Source organism: Caretta caretta, chromosome 27, assembly GCF_965140235.1.
Source record: "Caretta caretta isolate rCarCar2 chromosome 27, rCarCar1.hap1, whole genome shotgun sequence".
Lineage (NCBI taxonomy): Eukaryota > Metazoa > Chordata > Testudines > Cheloniidae > Caretta > Caretta caretta.
In genome coordinates, this window is record NC_134232.1 from 11,896,724 (window position 1) to 11,915,803 (window position 19,080).

The window sequence follows — 19,080 nt, forward strand, 5'->3', positions numbered from 1 at the left end:
TCAGCTGAGAGTTTGGGGGTGGGGAGAGGGAGGTGGAGGTGAAACATTAAACATTCAACAAGAGGGGCGGGGGGGCGGGGACACTGCCAGCCCTCCTCCCCCCGACATTTACTAACCTGGTGACTTTAAACAAAGGGAACAGAGTCCTGGCTTCTTTCCACCTGCAACTCGATGGAGCCCTGGTTAAGGACAGGAAAGGAGGAAATTCATGAATGAACACGACCCAGAAGGCAAAGTTTGCCAGGGATGGAGGGGTGGAGAGAATAAATGAATAAATCAGGCTAAATGGAGAGAAAACACAAGCGCAGCAGGAGAAAGGATCCGATACGTAAATAAAATCAGTGAATGACGGGAAGGAGAGAATGGCTGGAATTTTACAGTCTTGTGGTCTCTGCTCACCACCGGCTCCATGTAACGAGCAGGCAAGGAGCACGGCAAGCATATGCACATAGACACAGTACCTCCGTGGTACCATTCGCACGCCCAAGCCTGGATGGAGAGATCCGTTTACCACTAGTCACACAGACATGACTCGCACGCCTGCCAGCTCCCTCCTGTCCACACACAGAGAGCACTGCTCCCTCACACACACACACGTACAAACAGAAGACGAGGGTTCAGAAGGTCTGCTGGTACATCAACAACCAGAGAGTCAGTGGCCTGCTTTGATCCCTTTACACAGCCACAGCAAGGAGTCACTGAGCAGGCCGTGGAACCGAAGACACAGCCAGGCCCTTGGAGGAAAGCCAGGAAACTATAAATGCGGCTGTCTGGTAGTCAGAAGGGAGAGGTGCCTGCCTGGAGACAGAGCTCCCTATACAGTTACCAGAGGGTTGGATCCAGATGACTTCTCTTGGAGTTCCTGCGTTTCAATAACCCCCAGTCACACTGTGCCTCTTCTTCAAAACGTGGAGGATTCGAAGAGAAAATAAACCCAGAAGACCGGCTTACAGAAAACCTTTGTTGCTGGACCAGATGGCCCACTCCACCTCTGTGTGTGTGTGTGTGTGTGTGTGCTTGCACACGAGCGTTTTTGGGTGTGGGTGCACATACACACATATATATTGGGGGAGCAGGGTTAGGAAAACACAGAACTCTCCATAGACAAAGAATAAACACCTTTAAAAACTAGGGGCCAGACCCTCACCTGGCACAGCTGGTATAGTTCCACTGAAATCAACAAGGCTACGCTGATTTACACCAGTGGAGGATCTGGCCTCAGGCCTTTTTTTTTTTTTGGCAGTGGGAATCATTGAACCCGCAACTCTGTGGTTATGGCCACATGCCCTGCCTTACAGAGAGGCACCAGGGGCCAAGTGGATTCAGATCCGTTATTTACCCCAGAGCACAGTGGTGAGCAAAAGAAAAACCGGACTGAGAGAAAAACTCCCGGCTATGAGCACGGTCCTACGCCCTGACTGCCACATCCCCGGAGGGGAGTCTACAAATAAGCCACTGTCATAAAACATACCAGACAATCCCCCTCTCCCTCAAGGCCTGGACAAGCTCTGTAATAAATCCTCCAGCTTCCTCTCCCTTGGCTTCCTGATCAGCCCAAGGCTGGACAGGTCTCTTTCGAAGGTCCTTCTCCAGCAGAGAACTCGCAGTACAGTGATGCTCTCAGAATCCCCTCAGCGGTGACCCAGAATGCACGGACCATGATGATGCCCGAGTTGGAGCTGGGACACGGCTGAGCCTGAATTAGCCGCCATAAACTGTTGCTCACAGAAGGCTGCGTCTGCCTTCCCCACCATGGGGTTAGCTGTCTGCCGTGATGCGCGTAGGGGGGACGACGCGCATTTCAGGGCAGGTGGCAATAAACCCACCGGGTTCGCACGCCTCCATCCTGCCACATGCAGACGCCCGGGTTCTGCCACATGCCGAGCCGGGCATCGTTATCGTTACGGCAGATCCCACGGCATCGCCACCATCGGGAGCCCTCATGCCACAGGCCCCACCCTGCCGGACAAACTCTGCCTGTGGCTCCCGGCAACCACTCAGCAATCACGGCTCTGATCCGCGTATTGTTCCGAGCTGGGCTATCCCTGACGTGATTGTTACGAGCAAATGAAATCCCAGCACCAAGCAGGCTCTTCTTTAAACTCTGGGTGGCTGTATTTAGCAGTGGGCGCACACACCCCCCTCCACCTGAGCTGGAAACATGGCACGGGAGGGTTAAAGGTCTCGCCCCCCAGCTTCCTGATGGGCCTACGGACTAAAAAGCCTTTTGACCGGGATGCTTCTGAGTACAAGCTGTGCCAGGCGCATGGGACACATGGCCCCAGACCTCCCTTTGATCCTTTGTGTTTAGGGACTGGGGCTGTTGTTTTCTTCTCCCTTCTGCGCGCTTCAAGGCTGTGTGGCTTGGGGGCGAGGGAGTGGGGGAGGCCTCGGCTCTCACAAGAGCCTCATTCTTTAAGGGCTGGCAGCGGCATGGGGGGGGGGGGGGGAGGGAGCTGCACCCGGCTCCAGCTCTGCTCTCCTCAAGCATCTCTGCTGTTGCTGCTTGACTTCTCTTCTCTCTCCCCCTCCACGGCCCCCCCTTTGATCCCCGCTGTCCTCGCAGGAGCATCAGTCTTTCCATCACTGCCTTTCTGGGTCATGGCCCTGTGGGTTCACACAAGTGGCAAAGCAGGCCAGGGCCTTCTCCAGGAGTCCCCTCCCTCCCACCAGGGACGGTGTAACTAGGCCAATGAATACAGCCTGGAGAATGTGATAAACCCCCTTTACCGGGACAACATAAATCAATTGATCCGTGGCACCGAGTGAGACCTGATCTACACCGCAACCAGAACCAAGCTGGTGACCATAATGGCATATGTTACAGTGGCAGCATGGCCCAGTCGGTAGGGAGTTGGAGTGGGACTAGCTAGGCGCTAATCCCCCCTCTGCCACTGACCTGCTGCATGACCTTGGGCAAGTCACTTCCACTCTCCGTGCCCCCATTTCTCCTCCCATCCTTCATGGTCCTTGTCCATTGGGGCATTGCACAGCACCTAGCAAAATGCCCTGGTCTCAGCTGGGACCTCGAGGTGTTAATGTAACACACATAACCAGAAAGGTGCTAGTGTGGAGTTCAGATTGCTCTAGTGTGACTGGGCTAATGCCTCGGCAGACCGGGAGTGCCAAGGCTCAGACCAGGTTCTAAGGCCAAAACATTCCAACTTGGGTCCCTGCTGGTCGGTACCTAAATAAAAGCAGCCGGATTTTTCTGAAAGGTGCCAAGTGCCTGGGGATTTCAGCTGAAGTTGTGGGCACTCATTACCCCTGCAAAAATTGAAGCCGTTTTGGTCAATAACAGCCAGAGTTTCCTCACTCTTCCTCCCTGGGCCGGAGGCGAGTGGCAAGGAGGGCAGGGTGGGACTCTGGCTCCAAATCAGCAACTAATAAGTCCATCCTGATTCAGCAAGGTACTTCAGCCCATGCTTCACTTTAAGCATGCACAAGTCCCATTATGGGGTGTCCACGCTAGGAAAAGGGGTATGTTCTTAGCATGTGCTAGTTAACACATGGGAACCAACATGGGGTAAAATCTTAGTGAAAACAAGGCAGCTTGTAGTTTTAACCCGTTAGCAGGTCCAGGTACACTCTAGGCTCTCCCGTAGCCTTTACCTTGACCTGTGTGAAAGCTACAAACTGCCTTGTCCTCACTAAGGTTTGACTTCAGGTTAGTTACCAGCTGTTAGATCAAACAAAGTAAGAAGACAAGGCCATGGATTTCAATAGGACTTAAGCAGGTGGATGAGGAAAGATTGAAAAATCCACATCGCTTTCTTTAATTTCCCTTCTCCCATGCAGATCCAGTGGAAAGGAAACAGAGAGAACATGCGAGTGAGAGAAAGGAGGAGGCATGTGGGGGGAGACATTGCTAGCTTTCTTCACCCCGTGGAGACCTCGGGAACCATTAAAATCCTCTCTGAGACATGCATGTGCTTAAGTGCTTTGCTGAAGCAGGCAAAGGCAGAGTTGAAGCTAAATTGTGTTAGCTGTGGGTTGTTGCTGGAATTTTCATTCTTGGGGTAAGGGCGATGGGGTTAATTCGTTCTTGTAATTTTTCGCACACAATGTCAAGGGCGGTCAGACCTTGGCCGATCACTGGTAAGTAGAGGGTAGTAACTGGAACAGATAAGCATGGAGATGCCTAATTTTCACACAGCCAAATTTCAAACCGCGGGTCTTTTCTACCCTACAGCTTTTTCACCATTTTTATAACTGGGTCCTGCCCAGATGAGGCTGTGGCCCCAGCATAGGTGAGACCTCGCTGAGTCACACTAGGAATTGGGAGAATCCGGGCTCACGAATGGATTTTGCAAAGTAGCGTGTAAACAAACAAAACACAATGGGGAAAAAAACCCCAACCAGACAATGGGAATGCCTCCCTAAGCGTACCCTGCTCATTTTTGTAGTTTGGGTTTAATTATTTACGGGATAATGTGCTAGGAGAACAGTTGTCATTCTCGTAGTTACTACGATAGCACTTGGGCCCAGATCCTCAAAGGTCTTTACTTTACAGCCCACCACTGAGATCAGGGCCCTGTTGCACTGCGGGATATACATGCACAAAGAGACACACCCTGCCCCAGAGAGCTTACAGTCCAAACACACTCGACCAACAAAGGGTGGGAGGAAAGAACAATCATTATCCCCATTTCACAGATGGTAAACTGAGGCATCAAGAGCTGAAGGGACTTGCTCGAGGTCACACACGGAGTGGGTGGCAGAGTGGGAAATTGGACTCAGCGCTCCTAAGCCCGTCCTGTGCCCTAACCACAAAACTGTCCTTTCTCTCCCTGACTTTGCCACAAGAATGGAGTAATCCAGCCCTGCCTCTGCTAATAAACTGTTACGGATCTGTGCTGGCATGGGGACTCACCATTGTGTGCAGGTTCTACAAGTGTGTGTGTTGTGGGGGGATGGGGGATGAGCTCTCTCTGGTTCAGAAGGGGAGTGAAGAATGTCAAAGAGACTCCTGACTCCATGACCTGCGGTCTCCTACTCACTTCTTAGGCTTTGCTTGGCTGGGGAGGGGAAAGGAGAGACGGGTCCAGGAATTTCCAGTCTACAGTAATGCCATCGTGCCCTGCTATTGTATCTTTCAGCCAAGGGTCTCAAAGAGCAGTGCGGTCAAAAAGGTACCAAACTGGAGTCAGAACTCCTGGGTTCCAGGCTCAGCTCTGCCACTGAGCGACTAGGTGCAAGTCACTTCCCTGCCCTGTGCCTTGGTTTCCCCACAGGTGACATGGAAATAATGCTGATTCCCCTTCTCAAAGGGCTTGGACCCGAAAGGAAGAGGGCTAATTATTGTGAATGAAGTGTCACACCCCTCCCTGAGTTATCCCTGCTTGAGAAACGGACGCACAAAGAGGCTGAGTGACTCGCCCAGGGTCATTCAGCGATATAATGGCAGCAACGAACTCAGGAGTCCTGGCTCCCAGCCCTCCTCCTACGGGCCCTTATTCAGCAAAGCACTTAAGCACACGTTTGCCTTTAAGCAGGGGTGCAGTCCCATGGAAGGGCTCTGCTGGATCATGGCCCCAATTGCTGGGCTGGGTTTCTGCCGGAGGGAGTCACATTCTGCAAAACTCCCCTCCACAATGACTGCCCGGGGTTGTGGCCCCGAGCCGAGGCCACTGGGCTATGCTTTGCCTTCAGGCCTCACCATCAACCCCACCCCAAGGTGCAGGCGAAGGGGAATTTGCCCACAGACAATCACAAAGCAAATGTCAGGACTTTCTATTTACCCAAATACACACCAGAAGGCCAAGCTGAGCTCTGGACTGCTCGCTTTCCACCCAGCCCCCTCCCCAAGCCACAAAGCAAGGTCTGGGTCTGACTGGGGTGTGGCAGGAGGGAAATGGAAACAACACAAGGAGCCACGGGGCCTAGGCAAGCTCCCCATTTTCATGGCCCCTGCAATCCAGTGCTCACCTTAGGGAGAGGTGAGCCCCCAGCAGCAAACAGCGCACAGTCCTGGACCTGCAAGGGCTAATGCCAGGGAGAAGGGGCATGTGAGACATGGGGGCTGGGGGGAGTACGTCTAGTGGGGCAGCATCTGGGAGTTGCTCTTCTTCATTCCTCCAAAGAAAGGAGAGATGTGAGAGGAGTGGGGGGGACTCTCCTTCGCAGTGTCCTTGAGTGTCCTTTAGAGGCTTTGCTTTTCACGCAGTGCAGCGGATGAAGAAAGATTGAAAAATCCCAAATTGTTCTCTTCTTTGATTTCCCCACCCCCAACCCCAAACAGATCCAGTGGAAAGGGAATGGAGAGAGAGCGCAAGCGAGCAGAAGGAGGGGGGCGTGCGGGGGGAGCAATCGCTAGCTGTCTTTACCCTGTGGAGACCTCGGGAACCATTAAAAGCCTCTTGGAAGGAAATCAGCACCGCGGCAGCAAGGCACCGGGAGAGAAACACTGACTCTGAACACTCCACCAGCACGCCCGCCCGCGGCTGCTCACCCAGCGCTCCTGAGACGGCTGCTGCAGGCGCTTCGTGGCTGCACCGGGAAGGGGGCATGGAGAGCCAGCTGCCCCCTGGCCCCCGAAAGGGCTCCGGTCAGGGAACATCGCATGGGCCCCCTCACGCCCTTGTGCAACAAGAGCACGGATTGCAGGCCCAGGGCTAGAGCCCTGCCAAATCCATGTTGGTCAATTTCACAGTCATAGGATTTTAAAAATAATAAATTTCATGATTTCAATGTGAAATTGAAATGTGAAATTTCACAGTGTTGTAATTGATGGGGTCCTGACCCAGGGCGGAATTGTGGGGAGGGAGGGGGGTACCGCTACCCTTACTTCTGCGCCGCTGCTGGCAGGACGCTGCCTTCCGAGCTGGGCGCCCGGCCAACAGCCGCCGGTCTCCGGCCGCCCGGCTCTGACGGCATCAGCGCAGAAGTAAGGGTGGCAATTCTATGACACCCCCAAACATAACCTTGTGACCCCCCCCCGTAACTCCCTTTTGGGTCAGGATCCCCAATTTGAGAAACGCTGGCCTCCCCCGTGAAATCTGTATCGTATAGGGTAAAAGCACACAAAAGACCAGATTTCATGGTCCGTGACGCTTTTTTCATGGCTGTGAATTTGGTAGGGCCCTACCCATGGCGTTATCCCTGCCTGTGTCACAGGGACCTAGGGCTGCCCCCACAGCCCTTCCCCTACCCCAATGCACACATGGAAATTGAATGACTCACCACAGAAGAGACAGCATCACGATTCAAGGGGCGGTGAAAGGGGGTTCTAGGTACAAATGCGGGGGGACAACCAGGGGTGCAGTGGCTACGCCTTTCTGGCTACCACCCCTGCCAGGTAGGCAGGGCACTGGCCTTTGATCTCAAGTGGCTTCTCTTCCCCTAAAGGGCATGTTCTTTGTGATGTCGTCATGCAGAACGACGCTGGGGGACGCAACAGCCCCCCCTTCCCCCTTTCCAGCTTTAACCCCCAGTTCAGCCCCATTCCCATCCCCATTCCCTGCAGCCATTCTGGCAGCAAGCCAGGAACCGTAGCCGGCTAGGGAGGGAAACCAGCCCCCTGCCGGAGCCCTTTACATTCCCCAAGTGGTGAAAACCAGGGGGCACGGGCTGCCCTTGTGGGGATGCTGCCAGGATCATCTGTGGGCAGAGAGCACCCAAACCCCACCATCCCGCCCGCATTTAGCAGGTAGTGGGGGATGCCCCTGCCTGGCACAGGGAGGCAGGGCTGGGAAGCAGGCTGACAGGCCCAGGAGCCAGCAGACGCTCTGTTTGGTCTGGGCAATGTGGTTTTAATGAGCCATATAATGCTTTTCAAATTATGCTGGAATCATTAATTTCCCCGAAATGAGACAGATTCCCTCAGTCCTGAGGCACTGCCGATGCCACCTCCTGTGCGCACGAGCTCCCCGAGCGTGGGTCTCTCTCGCGGCTCCTCGGCGTTACGACCGTGGCAGGGCTATTTCGCACGGCTCGGCGCTCAGAGTGGCCTTTGCACGGGCGGGCGCGCACCCCTTACCCCCCGTTCTTTGAATCAAAGGGCAGCTGGGAAGCCATAAAGCAAAGGGCGCTTCACGTTAGAGGGTCAGCAGCCGCGATGGCAGGATTCACGTGGCTACGCTGGGCTAGGGGACGGAGCTGACTATAAACGACTGGGAGCGCCCAAGGCCGAGAGCAAAGGAGAGAGATTGCGGTGGGAGAGCCGGGCATCAGCGGGACTGGGAACTTGCACTGCCCCAGTGTGGTAGCTAGCTCTAGGATTGCGGGGGTGGGGGAGCTTTCTAAAGTCTCTGTGACCCCCTCCCCTAAGGCCCATCAATGGCTGTTAGCCAGGATGGGCGGGGATAGTTTGTCCCTAGCCTCTGTTTGCCAGAGGCTGGGAATGGGCGACAGGGGATGGATCACTGGATGATTCCCTGGTCTGTCCATTCCCTCTAGGGCACCTGGCACTGGCCATTGTCGGCAGACAGGACACTGGGCTGGACGGACCTTTGGTCTGACCCAGTAGGGCCATTCTTATGTTCACGCCGCCCTAGAGAATCTTTCCTAGGTATGATACTAATCGGGGCTATGTCACAGCAGCATGAGCTATGTATATCCCCTCTCATGCCCAGTGTACCCCCACGTCGGGATGGCAAGGGGAGGGCAGTGTAAGGCTATTTAGGGCAGGCGCTCTAGGAGAACTCTCCCCCAACTCCCACCTGGCCTCTATTCTGTCTGCCCGGATGCTGGGAGCCAGGCTTGTGCACGCGAAGCTCGAACCGGGGCACTAAAAATCAGTGTGTGGACGTTGCGGTTCGGACGGGGGTGGGCTCATCACCCGAGCTCAACCCTAGGGGCTCAGTGGCTTCCTTGGCGAGAGAAGTAAGCTCCTGGGGCCATCGAAAACCCAGACTGTGGCTGTGCCCAGCACCGCCCCCAGCGTTCTCCATGGGACTAGAGAATGGGGGTGTTGGGGAGGGGGGAATCTGCATGTGAACAATCAGCCTCTACAAACTCCAGGTATTATTCCCCCCTCCTCATCTAAAGCATTTACAGCCCTTGGTTTGAACAGGGGCAACCCCAGCAGCGTCTGGTGGGCAGCGCGGGCCTGCAGGTCTCATGGGGACGGCTCAGCCCAAATTCCAGGTGAAGCTTCACTGATCCCCCCCCCGCACACATGGGCACACACACATACACACCGCCCCGCTCTCACTGCACAGTAGCCGTTAATTCCTCCCCCTCTCTCCAACAAAAGGCCGGCTGCAGATCGGGCTCCTAGCAGAGCCCCGACCTCCGCCTTTACTTGGGAACCTGAACAGCCCTTGCTGATCCCAGCCCTTGGGGGGACAGGAGTCAAGCTGCAGACGCAGACGCGAGTCAGGAGGTGTGTGGAGTGCAGTAGGGATCCGTCAGCGCAGCTGAGACACCTGGGCCAGCAGCTGTACCCTCCGGTTCATCCTGCAGCGGGGACGCTCCACCATGGGCTTGGAAACACCGAGTCTGCGAGCCCGGGTCCCGCAGACCTGGGTTTACAATGCAACGTCGACGCACCCACGAGCACTCAGTGCGACGCGTAACTCCCCTCGCACCTGCCGCCCCTCGTGGTTGCAGTGCAATGCAATGCAGCCACCTCGCACCATGGGGCAGGACCAAGGTCTCAGTGCAGCCGTCACTCAGCTGCGTCTGCTAGCCGTGGGGGGGGGGGGGTTGACCCATAAGTGCAGAGAGACGGACTCCACAACCCACTAGCTCTCTCTTCCTGCTCTGACTGCAGTCCTGCTCCATTTCCTGCTCCTTGCTGACCCCCTCTCTGCATTGCTGACTCATCCAAGCTGCTTCTGCCTCATCGGAGGTTCTTCCCCCTGGCCTGCCCTCCCCTCCCCTCCCCTGAACACACCACCGGCCTTGCGGCCTGAGGTTGCCTGCGCTGCACACACTCTCCATCCCTGCTGCGATGCCACAAACAGGAGGTCGCCAGGTGCTGGGGATGCTCAGCAGGGGAGATGTCTGAATTGAAGGCGAAGATGAAAACAGACAGGGAATGCCAGAAAGCAAAACGGTCCTAATCGCCCCAGCGGTGCCTTGGAAAGGGTCCCGCCCTCTGAAACCCTCTTGCGGACACTGCTGCAGGCGACCGGCACATGCAGGGGACAAGAGGAGACGAGCCTGCCGGGTGGATGGCCAAGAAATCAGCGTTTGCTGTTCAGTGACACAGTAGTGCGGTGGGGTGGGGGGCGTAGAATCTGATCTTCCAATACGCTTCTTCCCAGCACTGCGTGGGGGGACGAAGAGGAGCAAAATCAGACCCGTCTCTGTCCCACCCCAGAGCAGAATCAGCAGGAGAATCAAGGTTCTTTAGACATGACGCCAAAGCAAGACAGGCAACTTATTCATTTATATATAATACAATAGCACCCACTAAGACCCATCTACACTAGGATTTTACATCGGTATAGCTACACCTCTCAGGAGTGTGAAAAACCCACACTTCTGACAGACCTAACACCCAATGTACACAGCACCAGGTCAAAGGGGAGGTCAATTACCTATGCCGACAGGAGAACTCCTCCCGTTGGAGTAGGTAGCGTCCACACTGAAGTGCTGCAGCATTTTAAGTGTAGAGAAACCCTAAGATCAGGACCTCATTGTGTGGGGGACTGCACGTACAGAGTGAGAGACAGTCCCCACCCTGAAGAGTTTCAAGTCTAAGACGACCAAGCAGGGGGCGGGGCTCGTGGACTCGGTGTTTCACGCCTGTGTTTGAGCATCCACACTGGACTATAAACCTGGGTTTACAAGTGCTGGACCCGGGTCTCCAGCCGTGCCAACACGTCCACACTACTCTACTCACGCATGGTAGGGAGGAGGCCTTTAGAAAGGAGGAAGCTGCCGCTAACGCCAGGGGAGGACATCCAGAGCCAGAAGCAGCTGGACCGGCTCCTGAAACAGCAGGAAGAGCTCCCATGCCTGAAACCCCCCACCCCCATCCCTACAAGGAGTGCAGCAAACTCCCAGGGAGAGCCGGATTTGGTGACCCGGCCAGAAGGACTCCTGTAAATCTGCTGCGTAGGCCCCTCCTGAATTCAGGGGGTATCGCTGGCCCTTTTTCCCTTTGGAGCCGGCCCCGGGAAGAGTTTATTCTCAGTCGCATTGGAACGTTGGTTTCCTTTTTGGTTCTCCCCTTGTAAAGAAATAGAAGAAGGCCTAGAAAGGACAGCGTTCACCTGCAAGGATGAGAGATGGGGCCCTGAGGGGGTTCCACCAGTGTTTATAACTGGGCATGTCCAGGGGCTCCCACCAGGTTGGCAAAACACCCAAGGGAGACCCGTTTACATCTCCACTACACAAATGAGAAAAATCAAGGCACAGAAGGATTAATGCACTATAAGGTGGGTAGAAAGCTGGCTAGATTGTCGGGCTCAACGGGTAGTGATCAATGGCTCCATGTCTAGTTGGCAGCCGGTGTCAAGTGGAGTGCCCCAAGGGTCGGTCCTGGGGCCGGTTTTGTTCAATATCTTCATAAATGATCTGGAGGATGGTGTGGATTGCACTCTCAGCAAATTTGCGGATGATACTAAACTGGGAGGAGTGGTAGATACGCTGGAGGGGAGGGATAGGATACAGAAGGACCTAGACAAATTGGAGGATTGGGCCAAAAGAAATCTGATGAGGTTCAATAAGGATAAGTGCAGGGTCCTGCACTTAGGACGGAAGAATCCAATGCACCACTACAGACTAGGGGCCGAATGGCTAGGCAGCAGTTCTGCGGAAAAGGACCTAGGGGTGACAGTGGACAAGAAGCTGGATATGAGTCAGCAGTGTGCCCTTGTTGCCAAGAAGGCCAATGGCATTTTGGGATGTATAAGTAGGGGCATAGCGAGCAGATCGAGGGACGTGATCGTTCCCCTCTATTCGACATTGGTGAGGCCTCATCTGGAGTACTGTGTCCAGTTTTGGGCCCCACACTACAAGAAGGATGTGGATAAATTGGAGAGAGTCCAGCGAAGGGCAACAAAAATGATTAGGGGTCTAGAACACATGAGTTATGAGGAGAGGCTGAGGGAGCTGGGATTGTTTAGCCTGCAGAAGAGAAGAATGAGGGGGGATTTGATAGCTGCTTTCAACTACCTGAAAGGGGGTTCCAAAGAGGATGGCTCTAGACTTTTCTCAATGGTAGCAGATGACAGAACGAGGAGTAATGGTCTCAAGTTGCAGTGGGGGAGGTTTAGATTGGATATTAGGAAAAACTTTTTCACTAAGAGGGTGGTGAAACACTGGAATGCGTTACCTAGGGAGGTGGTAGAATCTCCTTCCTTAGAGGTTTTTAAGGTCAGGCTTGACAAAGCCCTGGCTGGGATGATTTAACTGGGAATTGGTCCTGCTTTGAGCAGGGGGTTGGACTAGATGACCTTCAGGGGTCCCTTCCAACCCTGATATTCTATGATTCTATGATTCTAAGTGACTGGCCCAAGGTCACAGAGAGAGATCTTCCAGGCTCTAGTACGGTGCCTTCATGACAAGACCAGCCTGGCTCTCTCCCTCGATCCGCCCCCCTCCCACAGCACTTCCTAGGACATAGTTTCACGGTGTCAGAGTTTAAGGCTAGAAGGGAGCAGTAGCTCTAGTCTGACCTGCACATCACAGGCCATTACATTTCACCCAGATCCCCCCCATCTGAAACCCAATGACTTTGACTAAAACATTCCAGCTCTCCGGAGACTAAACTGTTCTGTGCCGCAGGCAGAGAACAGGGAAGACCAAGGTTACGTCTACGCTACAGCCGGATTCCCAGTGTGGCCAGACAGACTCGCACTAGCTCTGCGCGGACATGGTGGTCCCGGCAGCAGCTCAGGTTAGCTGCCAGAGTCCAAACCTGCCCGACCCCCTGGGTCCGAGCTCGGGTCGCTAGCCCGAACCACGGCCAGCGCTGCACTGTCCACGCTGCTAGTTCTAATCTCAGCCTCCCTGTGCTGAAAATCACGCCTCCCCGCTGCATTCTCGACGTGCCACCAACATGTGAGGCCACTGCAGTGGCAGGGAGTTGATTAGGCAAGAGATGCTCAAATGATCCCAGCTTGTCCTTTTCTCCTAACAGGCCCGGCAGCCTGAAGAACCATCTCCTCTCTTCGGGGTACCGTGCTGTGGAAACCAGACTCAGACCAAAGGAAAACACTGACGCAATCACCGTGTCCGGCACTTACAATGCTGGGCCACCCTCGCAGCATTAACCAGCACCGCCCCGTGGCTAAATTCCTAATCCCAGTGCCTCATTCTCTGGGCCAGCAGGCTGTGGTCGTGCCCTGGAGAGCTCTGCTTCCTGAGCAAAGGAAATGCTGAACGCAGAACAGGAGCAGCAATCCCTAAGGGTGACAGGTGGGGTGGAGAACCCCTCTTGGTTCTCCTGGACCAGGATATTGGCTGCACGGTGCGGGGTTGGGGATGGCAAAGGTCTCCCTGAAGGTCAATGGGGAGTTTTGCCTGCATAAGGGCAGAATCGAAACTAGCCATCCCCTCTTCTGCCAGCCAGTTAACTTCCCCACAGCAACCAGCATGGACGGTTTTCCTTGGAGAAGTCAGCATTCCCCAGCCGCCTGCCTCTCTTGCCGAGAAGAGCCACTGATCGCAGGGGAAGCAGAGCTTCGCACGCAGTCAGCTGGTTTCTCTCCTTCCCGGAAAACAACCATTAAAGACTTAACAGGAAACATTCAAAGGCCGAGCACGGTGCTTAGCAATGGCCACTGGGGCCTGTTGGGTTGCCACTGAGAGGGGATTTCCTCCGAGCTTCACCTCGCTGGTCGTGCATCCACCCTCCCATTTCATGAGAACACTGTGCTTTGAGCTTCCACAGGGGCCTTTTATTTTAGGATCTCCAAGTTCTTTATAAACTCACGCACATACCCCGCTGGGAGTTAGATGCCATCCTCCCTGTTTTACAGATGGGTAAACTGAGGCACAGAAAGATTAAGCGACTTGCCTAAAAGTCAGTGTCAGGAAGAGAATCTAGGTCTAACCTAGCCCAGCCCTCTAGGTCTAACCTAGCCCAGCCCTCTATGGTCGCCTCCAACACACTCAGCCCGCCATGTGGCTGTACTGAAGGGCCAGACTTCAATGGTCACTTCCAAACCTTGGCTTTCCATGTGGGTGGCTTTCAGCGCCTGGTGCTGCAGAGATCCCGGCATCACACCGTGGGCCCAGACAAACACACAGTGTGTGCCGGCCTTCTCCATTGGGGTCGGATGCTTCATCCGAGCCCTCGTGTCTCGCCCTCCCATCCCGCCCCGGAGATTGGACTCTAATAATAGCAGGAGGAAAGTGCCGGATTTTTCCATGCATGAAAATCTAAAATGACTTTTATTTTGAGCGCAAGTCTGGTTCCTTAACATAAAGCCGCCCGGGCAAATGAAAAGCCCCGAGTGCCATGACAGTGCTGCTCCAAATAACAGGGGACGGGACGGTTGATTCATCTCCCATTCTGCCCTTGCCAAACGTAATGGCAGCCATGGAAAGAAAGTCAACTGACAGGTGGTTGTTTCGCCCCCTATTACTGTGTCACTCAGCCCAGGCCTTGCTGCTGCCTTTTCTCTGACAAATGGATGGTATTTCCAGCCCTGCTTAGAGCCTGCGGAGACAGCGGGGAATGGGGGGACTGCTCCTGCCCTTTTGCAAGGTTCGGAAATGGCTGCTGGGCCCAGCTCTCCACTAGGCGAGAGCAGGGGACCCGAACTTGTTTCTCTTAAAGCCGTGCCTAGAGGTCCTGACTAAGGCTATGTCTACGCTTCGGGCAGCGTGTGGAGAACAGGCACTGGACATGTACCAACACGCTGCAGTGAAAGGCCTTTGTCTGCTGCCGGAGCCTTCCCCCCCCCCGCCGACTTCCTCCCGCCCCGCCAGAGCCTTTTCGCTGCCGCCGACTCCCTCCCGCCCTGCTGGAGCCTTCCCCCCCCCCCCCCCCAACCGACTTCCTCCTTCCCTGCCGGAGCCTTTCCCCCCCCCACCGACTCCCTCCCGCCCTGCTGGAGCCTTCCCCCCCCCCGACTTCCTCCTTCCCTGCCAGAGCCTTTCCCCCCCCCACCGACTTCCTCCCGCCCTGTTGGAGCCTTCCCCCCCCCACCGACTTCCTCCCTCCCTGCCGGAGCCTCCCCCCCCCGCCGACTTCCTCCCGCCCTGCCAGAGCCTTCCCCCCCCCACCGACTTCCTCCCGCCCTGCCGGAGCCTCCCCCCCCCCCCCGGTCGACTTCCTCCCACCCTGCCGGAGCCTTCCCCCCCCCGCCGACTTCCTCCCGCCCTGCCGGAGCCTTTCCCTGTGGTGGGGAGAGGTTCTGGCACCGGGGAGGCAGTGGGGACGCTACATGGCTAAAAACAGCAGCACAGACATAGGAGGTGCTGCTTGGGTGTGTCGAGAGCCAGGTAGGAGATATACCCTGGGGGTTCAGTAGCGTAGAGCACTCTATTCTGCCCGCACATGCCGCCATAAGTGTAGATGTACCTTAAGATCAAGACCTGACCGTGCTAGGCGCTGTACGTACACAGCGAGAGATAGACCCTGCCCTGAAGAGCACACAATCTGAGGACAGAAGACATACCAAAGAGGTATTATTAGCCCCATTTTATGGAGAGATCACAAGTAACATTTTCAAAAGTGCCTAAATCCCACTGGAAGCGGATGCTCCTAAATCACTTTGGCACTATTGAAAATATGGCCCCGAGTGACTCATGCAGGGTCACACAGGAGATCTGTGGCAGGGCTGGGAATTGAGCCTCTCCCACATCCCACTGTGGTTCCCAGCTCTGCCTCTGACTTACCCTGTGACCGTGGACTGGGGCTTTAGGGTCCCCCCCAACCTTCTCCCCCAATGAATAGGTCATTAAATGAGAACAATAGCAAGAGCACCTGGGATGAGATTTTGATGCCTGTAATCACAGGGCAGTCGTGAGGAAAGCACCCCATATTCTGGGGTACGGAGAGGATGCAAAGTTGGAAGCTAAAAGCCATTGGCCCGTCTCACCAGCATCGCTCTCCCTGGCAGGGACAGTGGACAATGCCACAGTAGAGGAGCAGTGAGTTGTCAGTGCGCCCAGTTCAATGGCTCAGACAAAGGCGGAGACTTATACGTAGCAGATTACCCCTCCACCGCCTGCCTTAGCTAGTGCTTAGGCACCTGACGCATGGGCAGATGGGAATCACAGAAGCTAGAGCAGCCCCAAGGTAGGGTCAGTGACTAATGGCTAAGCAGCATCCCTTTGAACGTTGCACAGGACGGTCACAGACTGAGATTGCAATGAGTGGCCTGGAGGGAAATATCCTTATGAGATTTCACGGGCATCCAGGCCAGGATTCTACCCTAGGGCACTTTGTCTGCTCCGGTTTTAAATAGTTTAGGTGATGGAGAGGCCATGTTTGATACGACAGTAGCGAGAGGGGACAGTGGCTTTAGAGGGTACAAGTCCCAGGTCAGATCTGGAGTAGGATAAAGATGCCACAGCACATGGAAGGGATGTGAAAACTCAAAGGAAAAGAAAGGTGGAGCCTGGATCTGAGCAAATAGACAAGTGGTAAGGCGGAAGCCTATACATCTAGGGAGCCAACTAAAACAGGGAGGCTTTCAATGGGATGTAATTGAAATATATAAACTTGGGGACGGTGGAGATCTGACGACGTCAGCCAAAGTGACCGTCCGCAGGCTCAGCCAGATAAGAGGTCGAAGAGGGCGTCCGTAGCAAGGGAAAAAAACTATTCCACAGGTTACACACGAGGTAGCTTCTGCCACCCAGCTGTGCTGAGCCATCCTCATTCACGCTGGCAAACTCGCTTCCACCCTGCTCCTTCTCCTGACCCCCACCAAAGCCATTCTGGCTACCTAGAAACCCCCCCACCCCACTCCTCTGCCCTCCCCAGGAGAGGCAACTCACGAACAAACGTAGCAGCTGCGTTTGCGGGATTATGAAGACTGGAGACATCACACCATACCTGCGGCTGGGCTGGGCTGACTGCTGACACTCTGAGCTAGTGCACCAGGCTGAGGGGAGCGGGACTGTTTTCACAGCGGCCTCTTGCCGGGGCTCTCCTCCCGGCTCAGGGTTCCCCTGTCACTATGCCAATCCACCTCCCACCCACGGGAAAGTAGGAGAAAGAGCTCCAGACCGCAGACCCCGTTAGACTGGCTCAGGCCTAGGGGTGACCAGATGTCCCGATTTTATAGGAACAGTCCCGATTTTGGGGTCTTTTTCTTACATAGGCTCCTATTACCTCCCTACCCCCTGTCCCAATTTTTCACACTTGCTGCCTGGTCACCCTACTCAGGCCTGGTTTTACAACTGAAACATAGCTCCACCCAGGTATGTCGCTCGGGGTGCAGAACATTCACGTCGTTAAGCCCCGGTGTAGACACCACCGGGTGGATGGAAGAATGTCAGCCATGCACCGCCCCTCGCCAGGGGGCGGGGGGGAGGCAACACGGGGCCGGCAGACAGAAAACCCCTCTGTGGCTGCGTTTCAGTGGCGTAGCTGCCCTGGGCAGTTCAGCCCCCCACATAAGCTTCAGCAGCGCTGAGGGCTGCCCTAAGCTGCCAAGGCCCCCGGGGCTCTTCCGGCAGCTGGGAACAGCTAGGGTGTAGGAATGTCCTTGCCATGACCCCTTCCTGCCCCAGATACACCTCGAGGGCTGGTGGCTCCTGCTGGGGCATAGAGCCAGCTCTGCAAAGGTGGGGAGGACCCTAACTCCAGGAATAGGCCCCGCAACATAGGGGTCAGTTCCCTCCAGAGAAGACAGGAGTTCACGTTACATGGCTGGATCATATCCTAGGCCTGGGAGGATGGCCCACTGGTTAGCCTTGGACTTGGGCTCAGTTCCCTGCCCTAGCACAGGTTCCCTGTGGGCCCTTGTACAAGTCACTTAGTATCTCAGTGCCTCAGCTCCTGAGCTGTACAATGGGGATAACCCCACAGGGGCATTATAGGGATAAATATATTCGAGGCGCTGAGCTCCTGAGGCAACAGGGGGCAGAAGCACCATGATAGCTAGGCTAGGGGATTTTCTAGGGGGCCGGGGGGCTTTGCTCTTCTCACTGGGTGCTCTAAGGACCCCTAGAATAAAACCACAAGGAGGAAACTTTAAGTGAGCAAGACTCAGGCCCAGCCCCCTGCGGCTCCAGCCCTCCAGCTTAGATGGTGCAGATCTACCAGCCATCACTACAGTGATGTTTGAGAACAGGAAAGGAACCACCATTGAGCCTACAAATTCCCCTTGGAATCAGGGTGGAATTGGGGTGTTAAGGGCCATGGGGTATTCATCAGAGCCTGTTTTACCGTTTCTCTGCGAGCCCAGTGACCTCCCCTAGCTCCCTGCTGGGGCGTTCAGCTCAAGACTGACTGCGGAGCGAATGGATGGCCCAGTGGGTGGGATAGGAGCCTGGCACTTGGCACCGCATTCAGCTCCCCGTTCTGCCGCAGACTTCCTGCATAGCCTTGGGCATGTCCCTGAGCATACATCTCTGCTGCAAGCCGTGGTGTGGGTGTGGCTAAGCCAGACCTAGCCACACTCGCTTTAACCCAGCTAATGTGGCTAAAAATAGCAGAGAAGACCCGGCAGTGGTGGCTGGGAACGCAAGTATGGGCCCAGGGTTCCAGGCAGGCCACGCCACTGGTTCTTCACCGCTACTTTTACCTGTGCTAACTAAATTGAAGCCAGCGCAGGTAGGTCTAGCCTGAGTGGCTGAGCCTCAGTTCCCCATCTGTAAAATGGAGGAGTAGCACAGAAATACACTACAGCCCATGAGGGGCTCTGACACGACAGTGATGGGGAGGCCAGAGAAGTACTTTAGCTAGATAGAGGGCCACGGCTCTCATGGGTTTTCCAAGAAGGTCTTCTAGAGAAGACCTGACCGTGAGATTACGCTCCTTGACAGCGGGAGCATAAGGGTCACGGGATCGGAGCGGAGCCATGACAGAAATGAAGGAAGGATTTTTTTTTCCCCCTTTCATGCCCAGTTGCTCTGTGACACTCACCCTTGGTTGGGTGGCAGCTACTGGATTGTCAGGGCTGGAGCGATGAGATGCCGTGGAAGTCATTTGCATCATCTCCTTTGCCACCCTCCCCCATGTCATCAGACCATTACTGCATGGAAAAAAACAAAAAAACA

General features: G+C 55.1%; 1 protein-coding gene across 4 annotated transcripts in view; it reads right to left on the reverse strand.

The window, feature by feature from the left end:
• SRCIN1 (SRC kinase signaling inhibitor 1) overlaps positions 1 to 19,080 on the reverse strand; it is a 193,558-nt gene that overhangs the window by 162,040 nt on the left and 12,438 nt on the right. The window contains exon 2 of one of the 4 annotated variants that reach the window (XM_048829845.2): positions 117 to 179. The exons of the other annotated variants lie outside the window; for them this stretch is intronic. The gene's annotated coding sequence lies outside the window, so the exon portion shown is untranslated. The remainder of the gene's footprint in view (positions 1 to 116; positions 180 to 19,080) is intronic. 4 annotated transcript variants of the gene reach the window in all.